The sequence below is a fragment of the Arachis hypogaea genome, chromosome 9, assembly GCF_003086295.3.
Source record: "Arachis hypogaea cultivar Tifrunner chromosome 9, arahy.Tifrunner.gnm2.J5K5, whole genome shotgun sequence".
Taxonomy (NCBI): domain Eukaryota; kingdom Viridiplantae; phylum Streptophyta; class Magnoliopsida; order Fabales; family Fabaceae; genus Arachis; species Arachis hypogaea.
This window is the reverse complement of record NC_092044.1, coordinates 36,793,026-36,815,781: the sequence shown is the minus strand read 5'-3', so window position 1 is coordinate 36,815,781 and position 22,756 is coordinate 36,793,026.

Here is a 22,756-nt window from a genome sequence, read left to right as displayed (position 1 = left end):
CTCCATACACTTATCTGAAATTCCTACCAATGATTTACATAAGTATCTCTATCTCTATTATATGCTTTATTTATTATTATCTTTGAAAACTATTATAATCATTTGAATCAGCCTAACTGAGATTTACAAGATGACCATAGCTTGCTTCATACCAACAATCTCCGTGGGATCGACCCTTACTCACGTAAGGTTTATTACTTGGAGGACGCAGTGCACTTGCTGGTTAGTTGTGCGAAGTTGTGAAGAATGTGAGTGAACGATACTAGTGTGCACCAAGTTCTAGAGCCATTGCTAAGAATTGTTCAAGTTATAAAAAGAGTAAATCACAATTTTGCCTATCAACCATAGCTTGCTTCATACTAACAATTTCCGTGGGATCGACCCTTACTCACGGAATGTATTAGTTGGACGACCCAGTGTACTTGCTGGTTAGTTGTGCGAAGTTGTAACAAAGTGTGATTCACGTGTGAGAGCTCCAAGTCTATTGGAACCATTGTTGATGATCACAATTTCGTGCACCATTGATGAGCGGATAATTTGTACGCTTTTTGGCATCGTTTTTAGTATGTTTTTAGTATGTTCTAGTTAGTTTTTAGTATATTTTTATTAGTTTTTAGTTAAAATTCACTTTTCTGGACTTTACTATGAGTTTGTGTGTTTTACTGTGATTTCAGGTATTTTCTGGCTGAAATTGAGGGACCTGAGCAAAAATCTGATTCAGAGACTAAAAAGGACTGCAGATGCTGTTGGATTCTGACCTCCCTGCACTCGAAGTGGATTTTCTGGCGCTACAGAAGCCCAATTGGCGCGCTCTTAACGGCGTTGGAAAGTAGACATCCTGGGCTTTCCAGCAATATATGATAGTCTATACTTTGCCCAAGATTTGATAGCTGAAACCGGCGTTCAAAGTCACCATTAAACGCTGGAACTGGCACCAAAGTGGGAGTTAAACGCCCAAACTGGCACAAAAGCTGGCGTTTAACTCCAAGAGAAGTATCTACACGAAAATGCTTCAATGCTCAGCCCAAGCACACACCAAGTGGGCCCGGAAGTGGATTTTTATGTCATTTACTCATCTTTGTAAACCTTAGGCTACTAGTTCTTTATAAATAGGACCTTTTGCTATTTTATTTTCATCTTGGTAGCTATCCTTAGTCTTATGCTATCTTAGATCATGGGGCTGCCCTCACGGCCATGCCTAGACCTTGTTCTTATGTATTTTCAACGGTGGAGTTTCTACACACCATAGATTAAGGTGTGGAGCTCTGCTGTACCTCGAGTATTAATGCAATTACTATTGTTCTTCTATTCAATTCCGCTTGTTCTTGTTCTAAGATATCACTTGTTCTTCAACTTGATGAATGTGATGATCCGTGACACTCATCATCATTCTCACCTATGAACGTGTGCCTGACAACCACCTCCGTTCTACCTTAGATTGAGTGGATATCTCTTGGATTCTTTAATCGGAATCTTCGTGGTATAAGCTAGAATTGATGGCGGCATTCAAGAGAATCCGGAAGGTCTAAACATTGTCTGTGGTATTCTGAGTAGGATTCAATGATTGAATGACTGTGACGAGCTTCAAACTCCTGAAGGCTGCGCGTTAATGACAGACGCAAAAGAATCACTGGATTCTATTCCAACCTGATTGAGAACCGACAGATGAATAGCCGTGCCGTGACAGGGTGTGTTGAACATTTTCACTGAGAGGATGGGAGGTAGCCACTGACAACGGTGAAACCCTTGCATACAGCTTGCCATGGAAAGGAGTAAGAAGGATTGGATGAAGACAGTAGGAAAACAGAGAGACGGAAGGGACCAAGCATCTCCATATGCTTGTCTGAAATTCCCACCAATGAATTACATAAGTATCTCTATCTTTATCTTTATGTTTTATTCATCATTCATAACCATTTGAGTTTGCCTGACCAAGATTTACAAGGTGACCATAGCTTGCTTCATACCAACAATCTCTGTGGGATCGACCCTTACTCGCGTAAGGTTTATTACTTGGACGACCCAGTACACTTGCTGGTTAGTTGTGCGAAATTGTGTTTATGCCATGGTATTGAACACCAAGTTTTTGGGTTCATCATCGGGGATTAATTGAGTTGTGAAAAGTATTGATCACAATTTCGTGCACCAAGTTTTTGGCGCCGTTGCCGGGGATTGTTCGAGTATGGACAACTGACGGTTCATCTTGTTGCTTAGATTAGGTATTTTTTTTCAGAATTCTTGAGAATGAATTCTAGAGTTTCAAGATGATCTGTTGAAGTCTGGCTGGCTGTGAAGCTATGTCTAATTTTATTGGACCGAGGTTTCAACTTATCATCACAAGAGCTTGTTGATTTCTATCAATCTTGCTGTTGGAGCAGTGATCTGCTAAGGCTTGGCTGGCCATTGGCCATGTCTAGTGTTTTGGACTGGAGCTTTCTTTGAATGCTTGGCTAGCTATGAAGCCATGTCTAATTCCTGGACCGGAGTCTTAGACTAGCATTGCAATGATTCCTGGAATTCTCATTAAGAATTTTGATACCTTTATTTTCTTTTTCCACTTAATTTTCGAAAAAAATCCAAAAATATTTCTTGTTTGAGTCTAGAGTCTCATGTTAAGTTTGGTGTCAATTACATGCATTTTTTTTCATGTGTCTTCAGTGATCTTCAAGTTGCTCTTGATGATTTACTTGCTCTGATTTTTAAATTCTCTTGACTTGAGTGTTTATGTGTCTCATATGCATTCTCATTTTGTTAGTGTCAGTAGTATACAAACGCTAAGTTTGGTGTCTTGCATGCATTGTTATTTGATTTTAGTTGCATATTGATTATTCCTTATTATTAAAAATCCAAAAATATTTTTAATTTGTGTCTTTTCAAGTCAATAATACAGAGGATTGAAGATTCAGAACATACTGCAGAGGAATTACACAGAAAAAGCTGGGCGTTCAAAACGCCCAGTAAGGAAGGCAAACTGGCGTTTAAACGCCAGCCAGAGTGCCTGGCTGGGCGTTTAACGCCCAAAAAGGTAGTGCTTTGGGCGTTAAATGCCAGAATGTGCACCATTCTGGGCGTTTAACGCCAGGATGGCACAAGAGGGAAGATTCTATTTTTATTGCCAATTTTTTTCAGGTTTTCAAAATTTTTCAAAATCAAATCTTTTTCAAATCATATTTTTTCAATCAAATCTTTTTCAAAATCAATTTCTTTCCATTTTCAAAAATACTTGCTATCAATTAATGATTTGATCCAACATTTCAAGTATATTGCCTTTTCTGTTGAGAAAGGTTTAATGTTTGAATCATATCTTTTCTTGTTAGCCAAGTTATTATTTTTTAAAATCAAATCTTTTTAAAAGAAAGTTTTTCAAATCATATCTTCTCAATCACATCTTTTTAAAACCAATCACATCTTCTTAACCACATCTTTTTCAAAATAGTTGTCAATCAAATCTTTTTGATTTCTAATTTCAAAATCTTTTTCAAAAATCACTTTACTTCCTTCTCTATCTTGGTTTTCGAAAATCAATTAGTGTTTTTCAAAATGTTTTTAAAATATTTTACATTAATTTTCGAAAATTTCTTCCCCTCTTCTCACATCCTTCTATTTATGGACTAACACTATTCCTTAATGCACAATTCGAACTCCATCTTTCTTGATAAGTTCGAATTTTCTACCTTTTCTTTCTATTTTTTTTCCTCTGACAACTCAAGGAATCTCTATACTGTGACATAGAGGATTCCACATTTTCTTGTTCTCTTCTCTTTCATATGAGCAGGAGCAAAGACAAAATCATTCTTGTTGAGGCTAACCCTGAACCTGAAAGGACCTTGAAGCGAAAGCTAAGAGAAGCTAAGGCACAATTCTCTGTAGAGGACCTAACAGAAATCTTCAAAGAGGAAGAACCCATGGCAGCCAAAAACAACAATAATGCCAACAATGCAAGGAAGGTGCTGGGTGACTTTACTGCACCTACTCCCGATTTTTATGGGAGAAGCATCTCTATCCCTGCCATTGGAGCAAACAACTTTGAGCTTAAGCCTCAATTAGTCTCTCTAATGCAACAGAATTGCAAGTTCCATGGACTTCCATTGGAAGATCCTCATCAGTTTTTAGCTGAATTCTTGTAAATCTGTGACACTGTCAAGACTAATGGGGTTGACCCTGAGGTCTACAGACTTATGCTATTCCCTTTTGCTGTAAGAGACAGAGCTAGAATATGGTTGGACTCACAACCTAAAGAAAGCCTGAACTCTTGGGAAAAGCTAGTCAATGCCTTCTTGGCAAAGTTCTTTCCACCTCAAAAATTGAGTAAGCTTAGAGTGGAAGTCCAAACCTTCAGACAGAAGGAAGGAGAATCCCTCTATGAAGCTTGGGAAAGATACAAACAATTAATCAGAAAGTGTCCCTCTGACATGCTTTTTGAATGGAGCATCATAGGTATTTTCTATGATGGTCTCTCTGAACTATCCAAGATGTCTTTGGATAGCTCTGCTGGAGGATCTCTTCATCTGAAGAAGATGCCTACAGAAGCTCAAGAACTAATTGAAATGGTTGCAAATAACCAATTCATGTACACTTCTGAAAGAAATCCTGTGAACAATGGGACAAATGAGAAGAAAGGAGTTCTTGAGATTGACACTCTGAATGCCATATTGACTTAGAACAAAATATTGACTCAGCAAGTCAATATGATTTCTCAAAGTCTGTCTGGAATGCAAAATGCACCAGGAAGTACTAAGGAAGCTTCATGTGAAGGATAAGCTTATGATCCTGAGAACCCTTCAATGGAAGAGGTGAATTACATGGGAGAACCCTATGGAAACACCTATAATCCTTCATGGAGAAATCATCGAAATCTCTCATGGAAGGATCAACAGAGACCTCAACAAGGAATCAACAACAATAATGATGGAAGAAACAGGTTTAGCAATAGCAAGCCTTTTCCATCATCTTCTCAGCAACAGACAGAGAGTTCTAAGCAGAACAACTCTGACTTAGCAACCATGGTCTCTGATCTAATCAAAACCACTCAAAGTTTCATGACCGAAACAAGGTCCTCCATTAGAAACTTGGAGGGACAAGTGGGTCAGCTGAGCAAGAAAATTACTGAACTCCCTCCTAGTACTCTTCCAAGCAATACAGAAGAAAATCCAAAAGGAGAGTGCAAAGCCATCAACATGGCCGAATTTGGAGAGGAGGAAGAGGCAGTGAACGCCACTGAGGAAGACCTCCATAGACGTCCACTGGCCTCCAATGAGTTCCCCAATGAGGAACGATGGGAATCTGAAGCTCAAAATGAGACCATAGAGATTCCATTGAACTTACTTCTGCCATTCATGAGCTCTGATGAGTATTCTTCCTCTGAAGAGGATGAGTATGTCACTGAAGAGCAAGTTGCTAAATACCTTGGAGCAATCATGAAGCTAAATGACAAGTTATTTGGTAATGAGACTTGGGATGATGAACCTCCTTTGCTCACCAAAGAACTGGATGACTTGTCTAGGCAGAAACTGCCTCAAAAGAGACAGGATCTTGGGAAGTTTTCAATACCTTGTACCATAGGCACCATGACCTTCAAGAAGGCCTTGTGTGACCTAGGGTCAAGTGTAAACCTCATGCCTCTCTCTATAATGGAGAAGCTAGGGATCTTTGAGGTGCAAGCTGCAAAAATCTCACTAGAGATGGCAGACAACTCAAGAAAACAAGCTTACGGACTTGTAGAGGATGTTCTGGTAAAAGTTGAAGACCATTACATCCCTGCTGATTTCATAGTCCTAGAGACTGGGAAATGCATGGATGAATCCATCATCCTTGGCAAACCCTTCCTAGCCACAGCAAAGGCTGTGATTGATGTTGATAGAGGAGAATTGATCATTCAAGTGAATGAAGAATCCTTGGTGTTCAAGGCTCAAGGATATCCCTCTGTCACCATGGAGAGGAAGCATGAAGAGCTTCTCTCAAAACAGAGTCAAACAAAGCTCCCACAGTCAAACTCTAAGTTTGGTGTTGGGAGGCCACAACCAAATTCTAAGTTTGGTGTTTGATGAGCGGATATTTTATACGCTTTTTGGGGGTAATTTCATGTAGATTTTAGCATGTTTTAGTTAGTTTTTAGTAGAATATTATTAGTTTTTAGGCAAAAATCATATTTCTGGACTTTACTATGAGTTTGTGTGTTTTTCTGTGATTTCAGGTATTTTCTGGCTGAAATTGAGGGAGCTGAGCAAAAATCTGACTTAGGCTGAAAAAGGACTGCCGATGCTGTTGGATCCTGACTTCCCTGCACTCGAAATGGATTTTCTGGAGCTACAGGAGTCCAATTGGCGCGCTCTCAACGGCGTTGGAAAGTAGACATCCAGGGCTTTCCAGCAATATATAATAGTCCATACTTTGAGCGAGGATAGACGACGTAACTTGGCGTTAAACGCCAAGTTCATGCTGCTGTCTGGAGTTAAACGCCAGAAAAACGTCATTATCCGGAGTTGAACGCCCAAAACACGTCATAACCTGAAGTTTGACGCCAAGAAAGGCCTTTGCACGTGGAAAGCTTTAGTCTCAGCCCCAGCACACATCAAGTGGGCCCCAGAAGTGGATTTCTGCACCAATTATCTTAGTTTATTCATTTTCTGTAACCCTAGGTTACTAGTTTACTATTTAAACAACTTTTACAGACATTTCTTGTACCTCATGACATTTTTCAGATCTGAATTACATACTTTGTGACGGCATGAGTCTCTAAACTCCATTGTTGGGGGTGAGGAGCTCTGCAGCGTCTCGATGATTTAATACAATTCCTTTGTTTTCCATTCAAACACGCTTGTTCTTATCTAAGATGTTTATTCGCGCTTAACTGTGGAGAAGGTGATGATCCGTGACACTCATCACCTTCCTCAACCCATGAACGTGTGCCTGACAACCACCTCCGTTCTACATCAGATTGAATGAATATCTCTTAGATTTCCCAACAGAATCTTCGTGGTATAAGCCGGATTGATGGCAGCATTCATGAGAATCCGGAAGGTCTAAACCTTGTCTGTGGTATTCCGAGTAGGATTCCGGGATTGAATGACTGTGACGTGCTTCAAACTTTAACCTGCTGGGCGTTAGTGACAGACGCAAAAGAGTGATTCTATTCCAGTAGGAGCGGGAACCAACCGGTGATTAGCCGTACTGTGACAGAGTGCGTGAGCATAGTTTTCACTGCGAGGATGGGAAGTAGCCACTGACAACGGTGACACCCTACATAGAGCTTGCCATGGAAGGGACTTGCGTGTGAGAAGAGGATTTCAAGGAAGAGTTAAAGTCAGAGGACAAAACATCTCCAAAACTCCAACATATTCCCCAGTGCTGCAAATCAAAGTAACATTGTTCCCTCTTTTATCAAATCCAGTAATTTCACTTTTAATCCAAATTAATCCTTGTTGACATCCTAACTAAGACTAATAAAATAAATATTGATTGCTTCAAACCAATAATCTCTGTGGATTCGACCCTTACTCATGTAAGGTATTACTTGGACGACCCAGTACACTTGCTGGTCAGTTGAACGGAGTTGTGAGCTTCTCTAATCAGTTAGTTAAATTAGTTCTCCTTGGCACATGCCAAGGAGCCATTAATTAAAGATCACAATTTCGTCCACCAAGTTTTTGGCGCCGTTGCCGGGGATTATTGAGTTTGAACAATTGAAGGTTTATTTTATTTCTTAGATTAGGAATAATTTATTTTTATTTTTATTCTTATTTTTATAGAGTCATTAAATTTTAATAGGATAGTTTCTTTTCAAGAACATCTGCATCAAGTGTCATAATTAATCCCAATTGGCTTATATTCTTGATAAGGAAGCACCAATACTTTTGAAAATCTCTTTCAAAAATAATTTTTCTTGATTTAATCCTGTGCCAAACTCTAAGTTTGGTGTTTTCTTGTTAATCTTTCTCTAATTTTCGAAAACTTGTCTTGATTTTATAAAAAATTTTAAGTTTGGTGTTCTTTCTTGTGTTCAAGGTGTTCTTGAGTTTTCTTGTGTTTTGATCTTAAAATTTTTAAGTTTGGTGTTCCTTGGTGTTTTCTCTCTAAAATTTTCGAAAATAAGGAACATTAAAACTAAAAAAATTTTAAGTCTTGTGTCTTTTGTGTGTTTTTCTCTTTCTTTATAAAATTCAAAATTCAAAAAAAAAAAATTAGTTTTCCAACCAATTTTAAAAACTACTTTTTCGAAATTTTTAATATAAAATCCAAATTTCAATTTCAAATTTTTCGAAAATTTTCACAAAGTATTTTCAAAATATTTTTACAAATTCCATTTTTATTTATTCCATTATTATAAAATAAATAATAGCAACATACATACCATCTCTTTTATTCCATTATGGAATTAAATGGGAGTGAACAGTCCAAGAGGACTCTGGGGTCATATGCTAACCCCACTACTGCTTCATATGGGAGTAGTATTTGTATACCTTCCATTGGAGTTAGTAGTTTTGAGCTGAATCCTCAGCTCATTATCATGGTGCAGCAAAACTGTCAGTATTCTGGTCTTCCACATGAAGAACCTACAGAGTTTCTGGCACGATTTCTGCAAATTGCTGATACAGTACATGATAAGGAAGTGGATCAGGATGTCTACAGATTACTACTGTTTCCGTTTGCTGTGAAAGACCAAGCTAAGAGGTGGTTAAATAACCAGCCTAAGAACAGCATAAAAACATGGAAACAGCTGTCAGAAAAATTCCTGAATCACTATTTTCCTCCCAAACGGATGACACAGCTAAGGCTAAGCATCCAAGGCTTCAAACAAGGAGATAATGAATCCCTTTATGATGCATGGGAGAGATACAGAGAGATGCTAAGAAAATGCCCCTCTGAAATGTTTTCAGAATGGGTGCAATTAGACATCTTTTACTATGGGCTTACAGAAAAAGCTCGAATTTCTCTAGACCACTCAGCTGGTGGATCTATACATATGAGAAAAACAATTGAAGAAGCTCAAGAGCTCATTGATACAGTTGCCAGAAATCAGCATCTGTATCTGAACAGTGAATCTTCTATGAAAGAAGAAGCTAAAACAGTAACTGCAGAACTCAGTCCGGTGGATCAGGCTAATGAATTCAATCAGCAATTAGATTTTCTAACTCAGCAGCTAGCCGAATTCAAGGAAATATTACAGGAAACAAGAATGGCTAACAGGAACATGGAAGTACAATTAAAGCAGACAGAAAAGCAACTGTCAAAACAAATAACAGAAGAATGCCAAGCAGTTCAATTAAGAAGTGGGAAAACATTAAATACCTCACTTCAAAGTAGCAAGAAGACAGGAAATGAACAAATGGCTACTAAAAATCCCTCTGAGGACAAGCAGAGCCCAGAAAGGGATCAAGCTGGCGCTGAACGCCCAAACCATGCTTATTCCTGGCGTTCAACGCCAGAAACAAGCATGGATCTGGCGTTGAACGCCCAAAAGGAGCATGGTTCTGGCGTTCAAACGCCAGTAACAAACAAGGAAGTGGCGTTTGACGCCACTCCAGCTCCCACCACTAGCATTCAAATGCCAGTGGGGAATCAGTCACATACAAGTGCTGACCTTTCTAAAAAGGCTTCCCAACCCACTTCTGTAGGTAATAAAACTGCAGCAACTAAGGTTGAGGAATACAAAGCCAAAATGCCTTATCCTCAAAAACTCCGCCAAGCGGAACAGGATAAGCAATTTGCCCGCTTTGCAGACTATCTCAGGACTCTTGAAATAAAGATCCCGTTTGCAGAAGCACTTGAGCAAATACCCTCTTATGCTAAGTTCATGAAAGAGATCTTAAGTCATAAGAAGGATTGGAGGGAAACTGAAAAAGTTTACCTCACTGAAGAATGCAGTGCAGTCATTCTGAAAAGCTTACCTGAGAAGCTTAAAGATCCTGGGAGCTTTATGATACCATGCACATTAGAAGGTGTTTGTACCAAGCAAGCTTTATGTGATCTTGGGGCAAGTATCAACCTAATACCTGCATCTACTATCAGGAAGCTTGGTTTAGCTGAAGAAATTAAACCAACCAGGATATGTCTTCAACTTGCTGATGGCTCCATTAAATACCCATCAGGCGTGATTGAAGACATGATTGTCAAGGTTGGGCCATTTGCCTTTCCTACTGACTTTGTGGTGCTGGAAATGGAAGAGCACAAGAGTGCAACTCTCATTCTAGGAAGACCTTTCCTAGCAACTGGCCGAACCCTCATTGATGTCCAAAAAGGGGAAGTAACCTTGAGAGTCAATGAGGAGGAGTTCAAGTTGAATGTTGTTAAAGCCATGCAACATCCAGACACCCCAAATGACTGCATGAGTGTTGATCTTATTGATTCTCTGGTAAGAGAGGTCAATATGGCTGAGAGTCTCGAATCAGAGCTAGAGGACATCTTTAAAGATGTTCAGCCTGATTTGGAGGAATCAGAGAAGATAATAGAACCTCTGAAAATCCCTCAAGAAGAGGAGAAACCTCCAAAACCCGAGCTCAAACCATTGCCACCATCCCTGAAATATGCATTTCTGGGAGAAGGTGAAACCTTTCCTGTAATTATAAGCTCTACCTTAGAGCCACAGGAAGAAGAAGCACTAATTCAAGTGCTAAGGACGCACAAGACAGCTCTTGGGTGGTCCATTAGTGATCTTAAGGGCATTAGCCCAGCCAGATGCATGCACAAAATCTTGTTGGAGGATGACGCCAAGCCAGTGGTTCAACCACAAAGGCGGCTGAACCCAGCTATGAAAGAAGTGGTGCAAAAAGAGGTCACTAAATTACTAGAGGCTGGGATTATTTATCCTATTTCTGACAGCCCCTGGGTGAGCCCTGTTCAAGTTGTCCCTAAGAAGGGTGGCATGACAGTGGTTCATAATGAAAAAAATGAACTGGTTCCTACAAGGACAGTTACAGGGTGGCGTATGTGCATTGATTACAGAAGACTCAATACAGCCACCAGAAAGGATCATTTTCCTTTACCATTCATAGACCAGATGCTAGAAAGACTAGCAGGTCATGAATACTACTGCTTCCTGGATGGATATTCAGGTTATAATCAAATTGCAGTAGATCCCCAGGATCAGGAGAAAACGGCCTTCACATGTCCATCTGGAGTATTTGCATACAGAAGGATGCCATTTGGCCTGTGCAATGCACCTGCAACCTTTCAGAGGTGCATGCTCTCAATTTTCTCTGATATGGTGGAAAAATTTCTGGAAGTCTTCATGGATGACTTTTCAGTATTTGGAGACTCATTCAGCTCCTGCCTTAACCATTTAGCACTTGTTCTGAAAAGATGCCAAGAGACTAACCTGGTTTTAAACTGGGAAAAATGTCACTTTATGGTGACTGAAGGAATTGTCCTTGGGCACAAAATTTCTAACAAGGGGATAGAGGTGGACCAAGCTAAAGTAGAAGTAATTGAAAAATTACCACCACCTGCTAATGTTAAGGCAATCAGAAGCTTTCTGGGACATGCAGGGTTCTATAGGAGGTTTATAAAGGATTTTTCAAAAATCGCCAAACCTCTGAGCAACCTGCTAGCTGCAGACACGCCATTTATCTTTGATGAAGAGTGTCTGCAGGCATTTGAAACTCTGAAAGCTAAATTGGTTACAGCACCAATCATCTCTGCACCAGACTGGACATTACCATTTGAACTAATGTGTGATGCCAGTGACCATGCCATTGGTGCAGTGTTGGGACAAAGGCATGACAAGCTTCTGCATGTCATTTACTATGCCAGCCGTGTGCTAAATGATGCACAGAAGAATTACACAACCACAGAAAAAGAGCTACTTGCAGTGGTTTACGCCATTGACAAATTCAGATCCTACTTAGTAGGATCAAAAGTGATTGTGTACACTGATCATGCTGCTCTTAAATATCTACTCACAAAGCAAGATTCAAAACCCAGACTCATCAGATGGGTGCTGCTTCTGCAAGAGTTTGATATAGAAATAAGAGACAGAAAAGGGACAGAAAATCAAGTAGCAGATCACCTGTCCCGAATAGAACCAGTGGAAGGGGCGTCCCTCCCTCTCACTGAAATTTCTGAAACCTTTCCGGATGAGCAATTACTAGCCGTCCAGGAAGTGCCATGGTTTGCAGACATTGCAAACTACAAGGCAGTGAGATTCATACCCAAGGAGTACAGTAAGGTGCAATCAAAGAAATTAATCACAGATGCAAAATACTATCTCTGGGATGAACCATATCTCTTTAAGAGATGTGCAGACGGAGTAATCCGTAGATGTGTGCCTAAAGAAGAAGCACAGAAGATCCTTTGGCATTGCCATGGATCACAGTATGGAGGACATTTTGGAAGTGAACGAACAACCACAAGAGTCCTCCAGAGTGGCTTCTACTGGCCTACTCTTTATAAAGATTCCCGAGCATTTGTGCTTAACTGTGATAGTTGCCAGAGATCAGGCAACCTGCCTCACAGTTACGCTATGCCTCAACAAGGAATCTTGGAAATTGAGTTGTTTGATGTGTGGGGCATTGACTTCATGGGACCTTTCCCACCATCATACTCAAACACCTATATTCTGGTGGCAGTGGATTATGTATCCAAATGGGTGGAGGCGATTGCAACACCCACTAATGACACTAAAACAGTGTTAAAATTCCTCCAGAAACATATCTTCAGCAGATTTGGTATCCCTAGAGTGTTAATCAGTGATGGGGGCACTCATTTCTGTAATAAACAGCTCTACTCTGCTCTAGTACGTTATGGAGTCAACCACAGGGTGGCTACTCCATATCACCCACAAACTAATGGGCAGGCTGAAGTCTCAAATCGAGAACTTAAAAGAATCCTGGAACGGACTGTAATTAACCGTAGAAAGGATTGGGCAAGAAGCTTGGATGATGCTCTGTGGGCATACAGAGCAGCATTTAAGACCCCTATAGGGACCTCTCCATACCAGCTTGTGTATGGAAAGGCATGTCACTTGCCAGTGGAACTGGAACACAAGGCCTACTGGGCAACCAGATTCCTGAATCTTGATGCCAAATTAGCTGGAGAAAAACGATTGCTCCAGTTAAATGAGCTAGAGGAGTTTAGACTCAATGCTTTTGAAAATGCGAAAATCTACAAGGAAAAAGCAAAAAGATGGCATGATAAGAAATTGTCATCTAGAGTCTTTAAACCAGGACAAAAAGTTCTGCTATTCAACTCTAGGCTCAGATTATTCCCTGGAAAGTTAAAATCCCGGTGGAGAGGTCCATATGTGATCACAAGTGTATCACCATATGGATACATAGAACTTCAGGATAGTGACTCTAACAAAAAGTTCATTGTCAATGGACAAAGAGTTAAACACTATCTTGAAGACCATTTCGAGCAAGAATGCTCAAGACTGAGATTACATTGAATATCAGTGTCAGTCCAGCTAATGACATTAAAGAAGCGCTTGCTGGGAGGCAACCCAGCCATTTACAAAGTTTATGCACTGATTAAATAAATTTTCTTTTCTTTACAGGTTTAAGTCCAAGTATCTTCAAAGGTGAATTAGTAATTAATTGAAGTCCCAAGAGTTACAGAGAAATTTGGAAGCTCACTGGCATGAAAAAGCCAGTAAGAAATACTTTGGGCGTTAAACGCCCAAAAGAAGCACCCACTGGGCGTTTAACGCCAGTAAGGGTAACCTTCTGGGCGTTAAACGCCAAGAAGAAGCATCTTCTGGGCGTTAAACGCCAGAAAGATGCACCTTCTGGGCGTTTAACGCCAATCTGCTAGCATTCTGGGCGTTTAGAAAAACGCCCAGTAAAGAAGGACCTCTTGGCGTTCAACGCCAGGAAGAAGCATCACATGGGCGTTGAACGCCCAGGAGAAGCAACATGTGGGCGTTAAACGCCCAAACCATGCACCATGTGGGCGTTTAACGCCAGGATGGTGGGAGGAGGTACAATTTCGTTTTTCTTTGCAATTTTTTCAAAATTTTCATGTTTCAATTCATGATTTCTTGCATAAACATATTTTAAATTATCACTTTCAATTCCAAAAAGTTTATCCTAATTTCTAAAATCCAATGATTGCAATTTTTTTAGATTTATCTTAACCCAAAAGAACAAATGGCTTTCCAATTCAATCCATCATCTTTTCAAATTTGTTTCCAACACATCTTTAACTCCCTTTAAAAATCTTCTTCAAAAATTAAATTTCAAAATTATCTTTTAATTTCTGATCATATCTTTTAAAATTATATCTTTTATCTTATCTTTTATCTTATCTCATTCTTATTTTTTTCGAAAATTACCCACCCCCTCCCCTATATTTTGTGTTCGGCCCCCTCCTCATCCTCACCACTCCACATTGCTCTCCTCCTATCCCTCTTCTTTCCTCTCTTTTGCTTGAGGACAAGCAAAGCTCTAAGTTTGGTGTGTTTTCCCGTGATCACAAAAACTATTGTGTCTCTTGATCATGGCCCCTAAAGGGAAACAAACCGCCCCAAGAGGAAAGAAAGAAAGCGTTCCAAAGCCACTTTGGAACCAAGGGAAGTTCTTAACTAAAGAACATTCAGATCATTACTACAAGATAATGAGTCACAGATCAGTGATCCTGGAAGTCAGATTTGATCTGAAAAAAGATGAATATCCGGAGATCCAAGAGCAAATTCGGAACAGGAATTGGGAAATTCTGGCCAATCCTGAAATGAAAATGGGGAAGAACATGGTTCAGGAATTTTATGCTAATCTATGGCAGACAGAAAGGCAAAGAATCATTGGAGCTGCTATCTTTGACGATAAGACAGTGGTCAGAGGAAAAATCATTCATACCAATTCTGACAGGATCAGGGAGATATTCAAGATCCCTCAACTGAAAGATGACCTAGACTCCTTTAATAGGAGAATGATAAGGGTCAATAAAGGGCTGGATAAGGTTCTGGAGGACATATGCATCCCTGGAGCCAAGTGGACTACCAGTACAACTGGCATCCCAGTTCAACTCAAAAGAGAAGATCTAAAACCAGTAGCCAGAGGCTGGCTGGACTTTATTTGTCGTTCCATATTGCCCACCAGCAACCATTCTGAAGTTACCATCAAAAGAGCTGTCATGATTCACTGCATCATGTTGGGAAAAGAAGTGGAAGTCCATCAGCAACCATTTCTGGACTTTACTATGAGTTTGTGTGTTTTTCTGTGATTTCAGGTATTTTCTGGCTGAAATTGAGGGAGCTGAGCAAAAATCTGACTTAGGCTGAAAAAGGACTGCCGATGCTGTTGGATCCTGACCTCCCTGTACTCGAAATGGATTTTCTGGAGCTACAGGAGTCCAATTGGCGCGCTCTCAACGGCGTTGGAAAGTAGACATCCAGGGCTTTCCAGCAATATATAATAGTCCATACTTTGAGCGAGGATAGACGACGTAACTTGGCGTTAAACGCCAAGTTCATGCTGCTGTCTGGAGTTAAACGCCAGAAAAACGTCATTATCCGGAGTTGAACGCCCAAAACACGTCATAACCTGAAGTTTGACGCCAAGAAAGGCCTTTGCACGTGGAAAGCTTTAGTCTCAGCCCCAGCACACATCAAGTGGGCCCCAGAAGTGGATTTCTGCACCAATTATCTTAGTTTATTCATTTTCTGTAACCCTAGGTTACTAGTTTACTATTTAAACAACTTTTACAGACATTTCTTGTACCTCATGACATTTTTCAGATCTGAATTACATACTTTGTGACGGCATGAGTCTCTAAACTCCATTGTTGGGGGTGAGGAGCTCTGCAGCGTCTCGATGATTTAATACAATTCCTTTGTTTTCCATTCAAACACGCTTGTTCTTATCTAAGATGTTTATTCGCGCTTAACTGTGGAGAAGGTGATGATCCGTGACACTCATCACCTTCCTCAACCCATGAACGTGTGCCTGACAATCACCTCCGTTCTACATCAGATTGAATGAATATCTCTTAGATTCCCCAACAGAATCTTCGTGGTATAAGCCGGATTGATGGCAGCATTCATGAGAATCCGGAAGGTCTAAACCTTGTCTGTGGTATTCCGAGTAGGATTCCGGGATTGAATGACTGTGACGTGCTTCAAACTTTAACCTGCTGGGCGTTAGTGACAGACGCAAAAGAGTGATTCTATTCCAGTAGGAGCGGGAACCAACCGGTGATTAGCCGTACTGTGACAGAGTGCGTGAGCATAGTTTTCACTGCGAGGATGGGAAGTAGCCACTGACAACGGTGACACCCTACATAGAGCTTGCCATGGAAGGGACTTGCGTGTGAGAAGAGGATTTCAAGGAAGAGTTAAAGTCAGAGGACAAAACATCTCCAAAACTCCAACATATTCCCCAGTGCTGCAAATCAAAGTAACATTGTTCCCTCTTTTATCAAATCCAGTAATTTCACTTTTAATCCAAATTAATCCTTGTTGACATCCTAACTAAGACTAATAAAATAAATATTGATTGCTTCAAACCAATAATCTCTGTGGATTCGACCTTTACTCACGTAAGGTATTACTTGGACGACCCAGTACACTTGCTGGTCAGTTGAACGGAGTTGTGAGCTTCTCTAATCAGTTAGTTAAATTAGTTCTCCTTGGCACATGCCAAGGAGCCATTAATTAAAGATCACAATTTCGTCCACCAGTGTTGAACCCCCACATTCAAACTCTAAGTTTGGTGTTGGGAGGTTCCAACATTGCTCTGAGCATCTGTGAGGTTCCATGAGAGCCCACTGTTAAGCTACTGACATTAAAGAAGCGCTTGTTGGGAGGCAACCCAATGTTATATTTTATCTATTTTTCTTTGTTATTTTATGTTTTCTGTAGGTTGATGATCATGAGAAGTCACAAAATCAATTGAAAAAGCAAAAACAGAATGAAAAACAGAAAGAAAAATAGCACACCCTGGAGGAAGATCTTGCTGGCGTTTAAACGCCAGTAAGGCTAGCAGATGGGCGTTTAACGCCCAGTCTGGCACCATTCTGGGCGTTTAACGCCAGAAAGGGGCACCAGACTGGTGTTAAACGCCAGAAAAGGGCAAGAACTTGGCGTTAAACGCCAGAAATGGGCACCAGCCCGGCGTTTAACGCTAGAATTGGCATGAAGAGCAATTTTGCTCGCCACTTGGTGCAGGGATGACTTTTCCTTGACACCTCAGGATCTGTGGACCCCACAGGATCCCCACCTACCCCACCACTCTCTCTTCTTCATCCATTCACCAATTACCTCAACACCTCTTCCCCAAAAACCCTTCACCTATCAAATCCCATCTTTCTCTTCACCACTCACATCTATCCTTCATAAAACCCCACCTACCTCACCATTCAAATTCAAACCACTTTCCATCCCAAACCCACCCTCCCATAGCCGAACCCTACCCCTCTCCCCACCCCTATATAAACCCATCTTCATTCCTTTATTTTCACACACACTAAACACTACTTCTTCCCCTTTGGCCGCACCACAAAGCCATCTCCATCTCCTTCATTTCTTCTTCTTCTACTCTCTTCTTTTCTCTTTTGCTCGAGGACGAGCAAACTTTTTAAGTTTGGTGTGGTAAAAGCATTGCTTTTTGTTTTTCCATAACCATTTATGGCATCCAAGGCCGGAAAAACCTCTAGAAAGAGGAAAGGGAAGGCAAAAGCTTCCATCTCCGAGTCATGGGAGATGGAGAGATTCATCTCAAGGGTGCATCAAGACCACTTCTATGAAGTTGTGGCCTTGAAGAAGGTGATCCCCGAGGTCCCTTTCAAACTCAAAAAGAGTGAATATCCGGAGATCCGACATGAGATCCGAAGAAGAGGTTGGGAAGTTCTTACCAACCCCATTCAACAAGTCAGAATCTTAATGGTTCAAGAGTTCTATGCCAATGCATGGATCACCAAGAACCATGATCAAAGTGTGAACCCGGACCCAAAGAATTGGCTTACTATGGTTCGGGGGAAATACTTGGATTTTAGTCCGAAAAATATAAGGTTGGCATTCAACTTGCCCATGAAGCAAGGAGATGAACATCCTTACACTAGAAGAGTCAATTTTGATCAAAGGTTGGACCAAGTCCTCACAGTCATTTGTGAAGAGGGCGCCCAATGGAAGAGAGATTCAAGAGGGAAGCCGGTTCAACTGAGAAGGCATGACCTCAAGCCCGTGGCTAGAGGATGGTTGGAGTTTATCCAACGCTCAATCATTCCCACTAGCAACCGGTCCGAAGTTACTATAGACCGGGCTATCATGATTCATAGCATCATGATTGGAGAAGAAATAGAAGTCCATGAGGTCATATCCCAAGAACTTTATAAGGTGGCGGACAAGTCCTCTACCTTGGCAAGGTTAGCCTTTCCTCATCTCATTTGTCACCTCTGTTATTCAGTTGGAGTTGACATAGAGGGAAACATCCCCATTGATGAGGACAAGCCCATCACTAAGAAGAGGATGGAGCAAACAAGAGACCCCTCTCATCATCAAATCCCTGAGATGCCTCAAGGGATGCACTTTCCTCCACAAAACTATTGGGAGCAACTAAACACCTCCCTAGGAGAATTGAGTTCCAACATGGGACAACTAAGGGTGGAGCACCAAGAACACTCCATCCTCCTCCATGAAATTAGAGAAGACCAAAGAATCATGAGAGAGGAGCAACAAAGGCAAGGAAGAGACATTGAGGAGCTCAAGCACTCCATAGGATCTTCAAGAGGAACAACAAGCCGCCATCACTAAGGTGGACCCGTTCTTTAATTTCCTTGTTCTTTATTTTCTGTTTTTCGAAAAATCATGCTTATGTTTATCTATGTTTGTGTCTTGTGATCATTAGTGTCCTAGTGTCTGTGCCTTAAAGTTATGAATGTCCTATAAATCCATCACCTTTCTTGAATGAAAAATGTTCTTTAATTGAAAAAGAGAAGAATTGCATGAATTTTAAATTTTATAACAGATTAATTATTTTGATGTGGTGGCAATACTTTTGTTTTCTGAATGTATGCTTAAACAGTGCATATGTCTTTTGAATTTGTTGTTCATGAATGTTGGCTCTTGAAAGAATGATGAAAAAGGAGACATGTTACCGAGGATCTGAAAAATCATAAAAATGATTCTTGAAGCAAGAAAAAGAAGTGAATACGAAAAAAAAAGAAAGAGAGAAGGAGAAAAATGAAAAGAAAAAGAGAAGAAAAGAAAACGAAAAAAAAAGAGAGAAAAAGAAAGAAATAAAGTTGTGATCCAAGGCAAAAAGAGTGTGCTTAAGAACCCTGGACACCTCTAATTGGGGACTCTAGCAAAGCTGAGTCACAATCTGAAAAGGTTCACCCGATTATGTGTCTGTGGCATGTATGTATCCGGTGGTAATACTGGAAGACAGAGTGCTTTGGGCCACGGCCAAGACTCAATAAGTAGCTGTGTTCAAGAATCATCATACTCAACTAGGAGAATCAATAACACTATCTGGATTCTGAGTTCCTAAAGAAGCCAATCATTCTGAATTTCAAAGGATAGAGTGAGATGCCAAAACTGTTCAGAAGCAAAAAGCTAAAAGCCCCGCTCATCTAATTAATACTGATCTTCATAGATGTTTTTGAAATTCATTGTATATTCTCTTCTTTTTATTTTATTTGATTTTTAGTTGCTTGGGGACAAGCAACAATTTAGGTTTGGTGTTGTGATGAGCGGATAATTTGTACGCTTTTTGGCATTGTTTTTAGTATGTTTTTAGTATGTTCTAGTTAGTTTTTAGTATATTTTTATTAGTTTTTAGTTAAAATTCACTTTTCTGGACTTTACTATGAGTTTATGTGTTTTTCTGTGATTTCAGGTATTTTCTGGCTGAAATTGAGGGACCTGAGCAAAAATCTGATTCAGAGACTAAAAAGGACTGCAGATGCTGTTGGATTCTGACCTCCCTGCACTCGAAGTGGATTTTCTGGAGCTACAGAAGCCCAATTGGCGCTCTCTCAACGGTGTTGGAAAGTAGACATCCTGGGCATTCCAGCAATATATGATAGTTTATACTTTGCCCAAGATTTGATGGCCGAAACCGGCGTTCAAAGTCACCATCAGAATTCCCAGCGTTAAACGCCGGAACTGGCACCAAAGTGGGAGTTAAACGCCCAAACTGGCACAAAAGCTGGCGTTTAACTCCAAGAGAAGTCTCTACACGAAAATGCTTCAATGCTCAGCCCAAGCACACACCAAGTGGGCCCAGAAGTGGATTTTTATGTCATTTACTCATCTTTGTAAACCTTAGGCTACTAGTTCTTTATAAATAGGACCTTTTGCTATTTTATTTTCATCTTGGTAGCTATCCTTAGTCTTATGCTATCTTAGATCATGGGGCTGGCCTCACGGCCATGCCTAGACCTTGTTCTTATGTATTTTCAACGGTGGAGTTTCTACACACCATAGATTAAGGTGTGGAGCTCTGCTGTACTTCGAGTATTAATGCAATTACTATTGTTCTTCTACTCAATTCCGCTTGTTCTTGTTCTAAGATATCACTTGTTCTTCAACTTGATGAGTGTGATGATCCGTGACACTCATCATCATTCTCACCTATGAACGTGTGCCTGACAACCACCTCCGTTCTACCTTAGATTGAGTGGATATCTCTTGGATTCTTTAATCAGAATCTTCGTGGTATAAGCTAGAATTGATGGCGGCATTCAAGAGAATCCGGAAGGTCTAAACATTGTCTGTGGTATTCTGAGTAGGATTCAATGATTGAATGACTGTGACGAGCTTCAAACTCCTGAAGGCTGCGCGTTAATGACAGACGCAAAAGAATCACTGGATTCTATTCCAACCTGATTGAGAACCGACAGATGAATAGTCGTGCCGTGACAGGGTGCGTTAAACATTTTCACTGAGAGGATGGGAGGTAGCCACTGACAACGGTGAAACCCTTGCATACAGCTTGCCATGGAAAGGAGTAAGAAGGATTGGATGAAGACAGTAGAAAAGCAGAGAGACGGAAGGGACCAAGCATCTCCATACGCTTGTCTGAAATTCCCACCAATGAATTACATAAGTATCTCTATCTTTATCTTTATGTTTTATTCATCATTCATAACCATTTGAGTTTTCCTGACTAAGATTTACAAGGTGACCATAGCTTGCTTCATACCAACAATCTCTGTGGGATCGACCCTTACTCGCGTAAGGTTTATTACTTGGACGACCCAGTACACTTGCTGGTTAGTTGTGCAAAGTTGTGTTTATGCCATGGTATTGAACACCAAGTTTTTGGGTTCATCACCGGGGATTAATTGAGTTGTGAAAAGTATTGATCACAATTTCGTGCACCAACCATCGATGTGAATCATTGATTAGAAGCCCAAGAGATATACATTCAAGCTTGTCTTCATGTAGAACGGAAGTGGTTGTCAATCACGTGTTCATAAGTGAGAATGGTGATGAGTGTCACATAATCATCACATTCATCATGTTCTTGTGTGCGAATGGATATCTTAGAATAAGAATAAGCATGAATTGAATAGAAAACAGTAGTACTTTGAATTAATACTCGAGGAACAGCAGAGCTACACACTTTAATCTATGGTGTGTAGAAACTCCACCATTGAAAATACATAAGTGAAAATAGGGTAGGCATGGCCGAATTGCCAGCCTCCTAAAACGTGAACAATGGTCCAAAGATATTCCAAAAGCTCCAAATACAATAGTAAAAAGTCCTATTTATAATGAAACTAGCCACTAGGGTTTACATAATTGAATAAATGGTGCAGAAATCCACTTTCGGGGCCTACTTGGTGTGTGCTTAAGCTGAGCATTGAGCTTTACACGTATAGAGGCTTCTCTTGGAGTTAAACGCCAGCTTTTTTGCCAGTTTGGGCGTTTAACTCTGGTTTGTAACGTGTTTCTGGCGTTTAACTTCAGAGTAGGGCAAAGAAGGGGCGTCTGAACGCCAGTTTACGTCGTCAAAACTCGAGCAAAGTATGGACTATTATATATTGCTGGAAAGCTCTGGATGTCTACTTTCCAACGCAGTTGAGAGAGTGCCATTTGGAGTTCTAAAATTCCTGAAAATTTACTTCGAGAGCAGGGAGGTCAGAATCCAACAGCATCTACAGTCCTTTTTCAGCTTCTGAATCAGATTTGTGCTCAGGTCCATCAATTTCAGCCAGAAAATACCTGAAATCACAAAAAAACACACAAACTCATAGTAATGTCCAGAAATATGAATTTTGCATAAAAACTAATAAAAACATCCCAAAAAGTAGCTAGATCCTACTAAAAACTACCTAAAAACAATGCCAAAAAGCGTATAAATTATCCGCTCATCACAACATCAAACTTAAATTGTTGCTTGTCCCAAAGAAACGAAAAATCAAATAGGATAAAAAGAAAAGAATATACTATAAATCCCAAAATATCAATGAAGCTTAGTTCTAATTAGATGAGCGGGACTTATAGCTTTTTGTTTTTGAACAGTTTTGGCATCTCACTTTTTCCTTTGAAGTTTAGAATGATTGGCATCTATAGGAACTCAAAATTCAGATAGTGTTATTGATTCTCCTATTTCAGTATGTTGATTCTTGAACACAGCTACTTTATGAGTCTTAGCCGTGGCCCTAAGCACTTTGTTTTCCAATATTACCACCGGATACATAAATGTCACAGATACATAACTGGGTGAACCTTTTCAGATTGTGACTTAGCTTTGCTAAAGTCCCCAATTAAAGGTGTCCAGAGTTCTTAAGCACACGCTCTTTGCTTTGGATCACGACTTTAACCACTCAGTCTCAAGATTTTTACTTGGACCTTCATGACACAAGCACATGGTTAGGG